Source organism: Dermacentor variabilis, chromosome 5 (assembly GCF_050947875.1).
Source record: "Dermacentor variabilis isolate Ectoservices chromosome 5, ASM5094787v1, whole genome shotgun sequence".
NCBI classification, from domain to species: domain Eukaryota; kingdom Metazoa; phylum Arthropoda; class Arachnida; order Ixodida; family Ixodidae; genus Dermacentor; species Dermacentor variabilis.
Window position 1 is genome coordinate 172,357,126 of NC_134572.1, and position 9,098 is coordinate 172,366,223.

The window sequence follows — 9,098 nt, forward strand, 5'->3', positions numbered from 1 at the left end:
CTCTATAGTCGCGTGTAGCATGATAGAATGAGAGAAACTCTATACTTGCGCGTGGCACGATAGAATGCGAAAAACTCCATAGTTGTCCATCGTACAAAACAATGAGAGAAACTCTATAGTTGTGCGAGGCACGAAATTGTGAGAGAAACTCTATTGCTGCGCGTGGCACGAAAGCATGAGCGAAACTCTATTGTTGCGCATGGCACGAAAGAATGAGAGAAACTCTATAGTTGTGCGTGGCGCGAAAGAATGAGAGAAACTCTATAGTTGTGCTAGGCACGAAAGAATGGGAGAAACTTTATGGTTGCGTGTAGCACGATTTAATGCGAGAATATCTATAGTTGTGCGTTGCACGGAAGAATGACAGAAACTCTATAGTTGCGTTTGGCACGAAAGAGTGAAACTCCATAGTTACGTGTACCAGGATAGAATGAGAGAAACTTTATACTTGTGCGTGGCACAATAAAATGGGGTAAACTCCATAGTTGTGCGTCGTACTAAAGAATGAGAGAAACTCTATAGTTGTACGTGGCACAAATGAATGAGCGACGCTCTATAGTTGTGCGTGGCGCGAGAGCATGAGAGAAACACTGTAGTTGTGCCTGGCACGAAAGTATGAGAGATACCCTACAGTTTTGCATGACACGAAAGCATGAGAGAAACTCTATAGTTGCGTGTAACACGATAGAATGAGAGAAGCTCTATTCTTGTGCATGGCACGATAGAATGGGGTAAACTACATAGTTGTGGGTCGTACAAAAGAATTAGAGAAACTCTATAGTTGTGCGTGGAACGAAAGCATGAGAGAAACTCTATAGTTGTGCGGGGCACGAAAGCATGAGAGAAACTCTATTGTTGCGTGTGGCACGAAAGAATGAGAGAAACTCTATAGTTCTGCGTGGCACGAATGAATGAGAGAAACTCTATATTTATGCATATCACGAAAGAATGAGAGAAACTCTATAGTTGTGCTTGGCACGAAAGAATGAGAGAAACTTTATAGTTGCGTGTAACACGATTTAATGCGAGAATATCTATACTTGTGCATGGCACGGAAGAATGAGAGAAACTCTATAGTTGCATTTGGCACGAAAGAGTCAGAGCAACTCCATAGTTCCGTGTACCAGGATAGAATGACAGAAACTCTATACTTGTGCGTGGCAAAATAAAATGGGGTAAACTCCATAGTAGTGTGTCGTACAAAAGCATGAGAGAAACTCTATAGTTGTGCCTGGCACGAAAGAATGAGAGATACCCTACAGTTGTGCGTGGCATGAAAGCACGAGAGAAACTCTATAGTGGCGTGTAGCATGATAGAATGAGACAAACTCTATGCTTGTGCGTGGCACGATAGAATGGGAAAAGCTCTATAGTTGTGCGTGGAACGAAAGCATGAGAGAAACACTATAGTTGTGCGAGGCACGAAAGCATGAGAGAAACTCTATTGTTGCGCGTGGCACGAATAAATGAGAGAAACTCTATATTTATGCATATCACGAAAGAATAAGAGAAACTCTATAGTTGTGCGTGGCGCGAAAGAATGAGAGAAACTCTATAGTTGTGCTTGGCACGAAAGAATGAGAGAAACTTTATAGTTGCGTGTAACACGATTTAATGCGAGAATATCTATACTTGTGCATGGCACAGAAGAATCAGAGAAACTCTATAGTTGCGTTTGGCACGAAAGAGTCAGAGCAACTCCATTTTTACGTGTACCAGGATAGAATGAGAGAAACTCTATACTTGTGCATGGCAAAATAAAATGGGGTAAACTCCATAGTAGTGTGTCGTACAAAAGCATGAGAGAAACTATATAGTTGTACGTGGCACGAAAGCATGAGAGAAACTCTATTGCTGCGCGTGGCACGAAAGCATGAGAGAAACTCTATTGTTGCGCGTGGCAGGAAAGAATGAGAGAAACTCTATAGTTGTGCCTAGCACGAACGCATGAGAGATTCCCTACAGTTGTGCGTAGAACGAAAGCATGAGACAAACTCTATAGTTGTGCTTGGCACGATAGAATGAGAGAAACCTTATAGTTGCGTGTAGCACGATTTAATGCGAGAATATATATAGTTGTGCATGGCACGGAAGAATGAGAGAAAGTCGATATTTGCGTTTGGCACGAAAGAGTGAGAGAAACTCCATAGTTACGTGTACCACGATAGAATGAGAGAAACTCTATACTTGTGCGTGGCACAATAAAATGGGGTAAACTCCATAGTTGTGCATTGTACAAAAGAGTGAGCGAAGCTCTATATTTGTGCGTAGAACGAAAGCATGAAAGAAACTCTACTGTTGTACGTGGCACCAATGAATGAGCGAAGCTCTATAGTTGTGCGTGGCACGAGAGCATGAGAGAAACTCTATAGTTGTGCCTGGCATGAAAGAACGAGAGATACCCTACAGTTGTGTGTGGCACGAAAGCATGAGAGAAACTCTATAGTGGCGTGTAGCACGATAGAATGAGAGAAACTCTATACTTGTTCGTGGCACTATAAGTTGAGTAAACTCCATAGTTGTGCGTTGTACAAAAGAATGAGCGAAGCTCTATAGTTGTGCGTTGCACGAGAGCATGAGAGAAACTCTATAGTTGTGCCTGGCACGAAAGAATGAGAGATACCCTGCAATTGTGCGTGGCACGAAAGCATGAGAGAAACTCTATAGTGTCGTGTAGCACGATAGAATGAGGGAAACTCTATGCTTGTGCATGGCACGATAGAATGGGGTAAACTACGTAGTTGTGGGTCGTACAAAAGAATTAGAGAAACTCTAAAGTTGTGCGTGGAACGAAAGCATGAGAGAAACTCTATAGTTGTGCGGGGCACGAAAGCATGAGAGAAGCTCTATAGTTGTGCGTGGCACGAAAGAATGAGAGAAACTCCATAATTGTGCGCGGAACGAAAGCATAAGAGAAACTCTATAGTTGTGCGTGGCACCAATGAAGGAAGGGAACTCTATTGAAGTGCGAGGCACGAAAGCCTGAGAGAAACTTTATGGTTGCGCGAGGCACGAAAGAATGAGGGAAACTCCATAGTTCTGCGTGGCGCGAAACTATGAGAGAAACTCGATAGTTGTGCATATCACGAAAGAATAAGAGAAACTCAATAACTGTGCTTAGCACGAAAGAATCAGAGAATCTCTATGTTGCGTGTTCCACGATTTAATGAGAGAAACTCTACAGTTGTGCGTGGCACGGAAGAATGAGAGAAACTCTATAGTTGCGTTTGGCACGAAACAGTGAGAGTAACTCTATAGTTACGTGTACCGCGATAGAATGAGAGAAACACTATACTTGTGCGTGGCACATTAAAATGGGATAAACTCCATAGTTTTGCGTCGTACAAAAGAATGAGAGAAACTCTATAGTTGTGCCTGTAATGAAAGCATGAGAGAAACTATATAGTTGTGCGTGGCACGAAGGAATGAGCGAAGCTGTATAGTTGTGTGTGGCACGAAAGAATAAGAGAAACTCTATAGTTGTGCGTGGCACGAAAGAATGAGAGAAACTCTATAGTTGTGCTTGGCACGAAAGAATGGGAGAAACTTTATGGTTGCGTGTAGCACGATTTAATGCGAGAATATCTATAGTTGTGCGTGGCACGGAAGAATGAGAGAAACTCTATAGTTGCGTTTGGCACGAAAGAGTGAAACTCCATAGTTACGTGTACCAGGATAGAATGAGAGAAACTCTATACTTGTGCGTGGCACAATAAAATGGGGTAAACTCCATAGTTGTGCGTCGTACTAAAGAATGAGAGAAACTCTATAGTTGTGCGTGGAACGAAAGAATGAGAGAAACTCTATAGTTGTACGTGGCACGAATGAATGAGCGAAGCTCTATAGTTGTGCGTGGTGCGAGAGCATGAGAGAACCACTGTAGTTGTGCCTGGCACGAAAGTATGAGAGATACCCTACAGTTCTGAATGACACGAAAGCATGAGAGAAACTCTATAGTTGTACGTGGCAAGAAGGATTGAGCGAAGCTCTATAGTTGTGCGTGGCACGAGCGCATGAGAGAAACTCTATAGTTGTGCCTAGCACGAACGTATGAGAGATGCCCTACAGTTGTGCGTGGCGCGAAAGCATGAGAGAAACTATAGTTGCGTGTAGCACGATAGAATGAGAGAAACTCTATGCTTGTGCGTGGCACAATAAAATGTGGTAAACTCCATAGTTGTGCGTCGTACTAAAGAATGAGAGAAACTCTATAGTTGTGCGTGGAACGAAAGCATGAGAGAAACTCTATAGTTGCACGTGGCACGAATGAATGAGCGAAGCTCTATAGTGCGTGGCACGAGAGCATGAGAGAAACTCTATAGTTGTGCCTGGCACCAAAGAATGAGAGATACCCTACAGTTGAACGTGGCACGAAAGCATGAGAGAAACTCTATAGTCGCGTGTAGCATGATAGAATGAGAGAAACTCTATACTTGCGCGTGGCACGATAGAATGCGAAAAACTCCATAGTTGTCCATCGTACAAAACAATGAGAGAAACTCTATAGTTGTGCGAGGCACGAAATTGTGAGAGAAACTCTATTGCTGCGCGTGGCACGAAAGCATGAGCGAAACTCTATTGTTGCGCATGGCACGAAAGAATGAGAGAAACTCTATAGTTGTGCGTGGCGCGAAAGAATGAGAGAAACTCTATAGTTGTGCTAGGCACGAAAGAATGGGAGAAACTTTATGGTTGCGTGTAGCACGATTTAATGCGAGAATATCTATAGTTGTGCGTTGCACGGAAGAATGACAGAAACTCTATAGTTGCGTTTGGCACGAAAGAGTGAAACTCCATAGTTACGTGTACCAGGATAGAATGAGAGAAACTCTATACTTGTGCGTGGCACAATAAAATGGGGTAAACTCCATAGTTGTGCGTCGTACTAAAGAATGAGAGAAACTCTATAGTTGTGCGTGGAACGAAAGCATGAGAGAAACTCTATAGTTGTACGTGGCACAAATGAATGAGCGACGCTCTATAGTTGTGCGTGGCGCGAGAGCATGAGAGAAACACTGTAGTTGTGCCTGGCACGAAAGTATGAGAGATACCCTACAGTTTTGCATGACACGAAAGCATGAGAGAAACTCTATAGTTGCGTGTAACACGATAGAATGAGAGAAGCTCTATTCTTGTGCATGGCACGATAGAATGGGGTAAACTACATAGTTGTGGGTCGTACAAAAGAATTAGAGAAACTCTATAGTTGTGCGTGGAACGAAAGCATGAGAGAAACTCTATAGTTGTGCGGGGCACGAAAGCATGAGAGAAACTCTATTGTTGCGTGTGGCACGAAAGAATGAGAGAAACTCTATAGTTCTGCGTGGCACGAATGAATGAGAGAAACTCTATATTTATGCATATCACGAAAGAATGAGAGAAACTCTATAGTTGTGCTTGGCACGAAAGAATGAGAGAAACTTTATAGTTGCGTGTAACACGATTTAATGCGAGAATATCTATACTTGTGCATGGCACGGAAGAATGAGAGAAACTCTATAGTTGCATTTGGCACGAAAGAGTCAGAGCAACTCCATAGTTCCGTGTACCAGGATAGAATGACAGAAACTCTATACTTGTGCGTGGCAAAATAAAATGGGGTAAACTCCATAGTAGTGTGTCGTACAAAAGCATGAGAGAAACTCTATAGTTGTGCCTGGCACGAAAGAATGAGAGATACCCTACAGTTGTGCGTGGCATGAAAGCACGAGAGAAACTCTATAGTGGCGTGTAGCATGATAGAATGAGACAAACTCTATGCTTGTGCGTGGCACGATAGAATGGGAAAAGCTCTATAGTTGTGCGTGGAACGAAAGCATGAGAGAAACACTATAGTTGTGCGAGGCACGAAAGCATGAGAGAAACTCTATTGTTGCGCGTGGCACGAATAAATGAGAGAAACTCTATATTTATGCATATCACGAAAGAATAAGAGAAACTCTATAGTTGTGCGTGGCGCGAAAGAATGAGAGAAACTCTATAGTTGTGCTTGGCACGAAAGAATGAGAGAAACTTTATAGTTGCGTGTAACACGATTTAATGCGAGAATATCTATACTTGTGCATGGCACAGAAGAATCAGAGAAACTCTATAGTTGCGTTTGGCACGAAAGAGTCAGAGCAACTCCATTTTTACGTGTACCAGGATAGAATGAGAGAAACTCTATACTTGTGCATGGCAAAATAAAATGGGGTAAACTCCATAGTAGTGTGTCGTACAAAAGCATGAGAGAAACTATATAGTTGTACGTGGCACGAAAGCATGAGAGAAACTCTATTGCTGCGCGTGGCACGAAAGCATGAGAGAAACTCTATTGTTGCGCGTGGCAGGAAAGAATGAGAGAAACTCTATAGTTGTGCCTAGCACGAACGCATGAGAGATTCCCTACAGTTGTGCGTAGAACGAAAGCATGAGACAAACTCTATAGTTGTGCTTGGCACGATAGAATGAGAGAAACCTTATAGTTGCGTGTAGCACGATTTAATGCGAGAATATATATAGTTGTGCATGGCACGGAAGAATGAGAGAAAGTCTATATTTGCGTTTGGCACGAAAGAGTGAGAGAAACTCCATAGTTACGTGTACCACGATAGAATGAGAGAAACTCTATACTTGTGCGTGGCACAATAAAATGGGGTAAACTCCATAGTTGTGCATTGTACAAAAGAGTGAGCGAAGCTCTATATTTGTGCGTAGAACGAAAGCATGAAAGAAACTCTACTGTTGTACGTGGCACCAATGAATGAGCGAAGCTCTATAGTTGTGCGTGGCACGAGAGCATGAGAGAAACTCTATAGTTGTGCCTGGCATGAAAGAACGAGAGATACCCTACAGTTGTGTGTGGCACGAAAGCATGAGAGAAACTCTATAGTGGCGTGTAGCACGATAGAATGAGAGAAACTCTATACTTGTTCGTGGCACTATAAGTTGAGTAAACTCCATAGTTGTGCGTTGTACAAAAGAATGAGCGAAGCTCTATAGTTGTGCGTTGCACGAGAGCATGAGAGAAACTCTATAGTTGTGCCTGGCACGAAAGAATGAGAGATACCCTGCAATTGTGCGTGGCACGAAAGCATGAGAGAAACTCTATAGTGTCGTGTAGCACGATAGAATGAGGGAAACTCTATGCTTGTGCGTGGCACGATAGAATGGGAAAAATTCTATAGTTGTGCGTCGTACAAAAGAATGAGAGAAACTCTATAGTTGTGCGTGGAACGAAAGCATCAGAGAAACTCTATAGTTGTGCGAGGCACGAAAACATGAGTGAAACTCTATTGTTGCGTGTGGCACGAAAGAATGAGAGAAACTCTATAGTTGTGCATATCACGAAAGAATAAGAAAAACTCTATAGTGCGTGGCACGAAAGAATGAGAAACTCTATAGTTGTGCTTGGCACGAAAGATTGAGAGAAACATTATAGTTGCGTGTAGCACGATTTAATGCGAGAATATCCATAGTTGTGCGTGGCACGGAAGAATGAGAGAAACTCTATAGTTGCGATTGGCACGAAAGAGTGAGAGAAACTTCATAGTTACGTGTACCAGGATAGAATGAGAGAAACTCTATACTTGTGCGTGGCACAATAAAATGGGGGTAAATTCCATCGTTGTGCGTCGTACAAAAGAATGAGAGAAACACTATAGTTGTGCCTGGCGCGAAAGTATGAGAGATACCCTACAGTTGTGCATGGCACCAAAGCATGAGAGAAACTCTATAGTTGCGTGTAGCACGACAGAATGAGAGAAACTACATAGTTGTGGGTCGTACAAAAGAATTAGAGAAACTCTATAGTTGTGCGTGGAACGAAAGCATGAGAGAAACTATACTTGTGCGGGGCACGAAATCATGAGTGAAGTTCTATAGTGCGTGGCACGAAAGAATGAGAGATACTCCATAATTGTGCGTGGAACGAAAGCATGAGAGAAACTCTATAGTTGTGCGTGGCACGAATGAAGGAAGCAAACTCTATAGTAGTGCGAGGCACGGAAGCCTGCGAGAAACTTTATGGTTGCGCGAGGCACGAAAGAATGAGAGAAACTCCATAGTTCTGCGTGGCGCGAAACAATGAGAGAAACTCTATAGTTGTGCATATCACGAAAGAATAAGGGAAACTCTATAGTTGTGCGTGGCACGAAAGAATGAGAGAAACTCAATAACTGTGCTTGGCACGAAAGGATGAGAGAAACTTTATAGTTGCGTGTAGCACGATTTAATGCGAGATTATCTATAGTTGTGCGTGGTAAGGAAGAATGAGAGAAACTCTATAGTTGCGTTTGGCACGAAAGAGTGAGAGAAACTCCATAGTTACGTGTACCACGATAGAATGAGAGAAACTCTATACTTGTGCGTGGCACAATAAAATGGGGGTAAACTCCATAGTTGTGCGTCGTACAAAAGAATGAGAGAAACTCTATAGTTGTGCGTGGAACGAAAGCATGAGAGAAACTCTATAGTTGTACGTGGCACGAATGAATGAGCGAAGCTCTATAGTTGTGCGTGGCACGAGAGCATGAGAGAAACACTTTAGTTGTGCCTGGCACGAAAGAATGAGAGATACCCTACAGTTGTGCGTGGCACGAAAGCATGAGAGAAACTCTATAGTGGGGTGTAGCACGATAGAATGAGAGAAACTCTATGCTTGTGCGTGGCACGATAGAATGGGAAAAGCTCTTTAGTTGTGCGTCGTACAAAAGAATGAGAGAAACTCTATAGTTGTGCGTGGAACGAAAGTATGAGAGAAACTCTATAGTTGTGCGAGGCACGAAAGCATGAGAGAAACTCTATGGCTGCGCGTGGCGCGAAAGCATGAGAGAAACTCTATTGTTGCGCGTGGCACGAAAGAATGAGAGAAACTCTATAGTTTTGAGTGGCACGAATGAATGAAGCCCTATAGTTGTGCATATCACGAAAGAATAAGAGAAACTCTATAGTTGTGCGTGGCACGAAAGCATGAGAGAAACTCTATAATTGGGCAAGGCACGAAAGCATGAGAGAAACTCTATTATTGCGCGTGGAACGAAAGAATGAGAGAAACTCTATAGTTGTGCGTGGCACGAATGAATGAGAGAAAGTCTATAGTTGTGCATATCACGAAAGAA